A 1,448-nucleotide genomic window follows, 5' to 3' on the forward strand; every position below is an offset into this window, starting at 1 on the left:
GCCCGCCGAGTCATCGGAGGAACTGCGGCGGATCGCTGGCTGGCATCGTTTATGGTTAGAACTAGGGCGGTATCTGATCGCCTTCGAACCTCTAACTTTCGTTCTTGATTAATGAAAACATACTTGGCAAATGCTTTCGCTTCTGTTCGTCTTGCGACGATCCAAGAATTTCACCTCTAACGTCGCAATACGAATGCCCCCGCCTGTCCCTATTAATCATTACCTCGGGTTCCGAAAACCAACAAAATAGAACCGAGGTCCTATTCCATTATTCCATGCACACAGTATTCAGGCGGGCTTGCCTGCTTTAAGCACTCTAATTTGTTCAAAGTAAACGTGCCGGCCCACCGAGACACTCAATAAAGAGCACCCTGGTAGGATTTCAACGGGGTCCGCCTCGGGACGCACGAGCACGCACGAGGCGGTCGCACGCCTTCAGCTCGCCCCACCGGCAGGACGTCCCACGATACATGCCAGTTAAACACCGACGGGCGGTGAACCAACAGCGTGGGACACAAATCCAACTACGAGCTTTTTAACCGCAACAACTTTAATATACGCTATTGGAGCTGGAATTACCGCGGCTGCTGGCACCAGACTTGCCCTCCAATAGATACTCGTTAAAGGATTTAAAGTGTACTCATTCCGATTACGGGGCCTCGGATGAGTCCCGTATCGTTATTTTTCGTCACTACCTCCCCGTGCCGGGAGTGGGTAATTTGCGCGCCTGCTGCCTTCCTTGGATGTGGTAGCCGTTTCTCAGGCTCCCTCTCCGGAATCGAACCCTGATTCCCCGTTACCCGTTACAACCATGGTAGGCGCAGAACCTACCATCGACAGTTGATAAGGCAGACATTTGAAAGATGCGTCGCCGGTACGAGGACCGTGCGATCAGCCCAAAGTTATTCAGAGTCACCAAGGCAAACGGACCGGACGAGCCGACCGATTGGTTTTGATCTAATAAAAGCGTCCCTTCCATCTCTGGTCGGGACTCTGTTTGCATGTATTAGCTCTAGAATTACCACAGTTATCCAAGTAACGTGGGTACGATCTAAGGAACCATAACTGATTTAATGAGCCATTCGCGGTTTCACCTTAATGCGGCTTGTACTGAGACATGCATGGCTTAATCTTTGAGACAAGCATATGACTACTGGCAGGATCAACCAGGGAGCTGCGTCAACTAGAGCTGAGCAGCCGGCCGCCCGGGAGTGTGTCCCGGGGGCCCGCGCGAACACGCAAGCGTCCGCTCAATCATTCTGCAAACAGGAGGAGGCTGAGCTCCCCTGCACAATACACCTCGAAACCCTCTCAGGTCCCGGCGGCGCGCAGCGCCGTCCCAAGTACTTGGTCGGGTTCGAGAGAGGCGCAATCGCCCGGAGTTAGGCGAGTAGACGCTTTCGGTGCGACCACCCGTGCTCCCAACTGAGCTTGCCGCTGCCGACAGA

General features: G+C 53.7%; 1 non-coding gene across 1 annotated transcript in view; it reads right to left on the reverse strand.

Annotated features, from left to right (window-relative positions):
* The window catches only part of LOC124745580, a 1,909-nt gene extending 736 nt beyond the window's left edge, over positions 1-1,173 (reverse strand). Inside the window, exon 1 of the ribosomal RNA XR_007011090.1 lies at positions 1-1,173. This exon is cut by the window's left edge and continues 736 nt beyond it. This is a non-coding gene — a ribosomal RNA (small subunit ribosomal RNA).
* Between the last annotated feature and the right edge of the window lie 275 nt (positions 1,174-1,448).

This window comes from Schistocerca piceifrons, unplaced genomic scaffold (assembly GCF_021461385.2).
Source record: "Schistocerca piceifrons isolate TAMUIC-IGC-003096 unplaced genomic scaffold, iqSchPice1.1 HiC_scaffold_326, whole genome shotgun sequence".
Classification (NCBI taxonomy): domain Eukaryota; kingdom Metazoa; phylum Arthropoda; class Insecta; order Orthoptera; family Acrididae; genus Schistocerca; species Schistocerca piceifrons.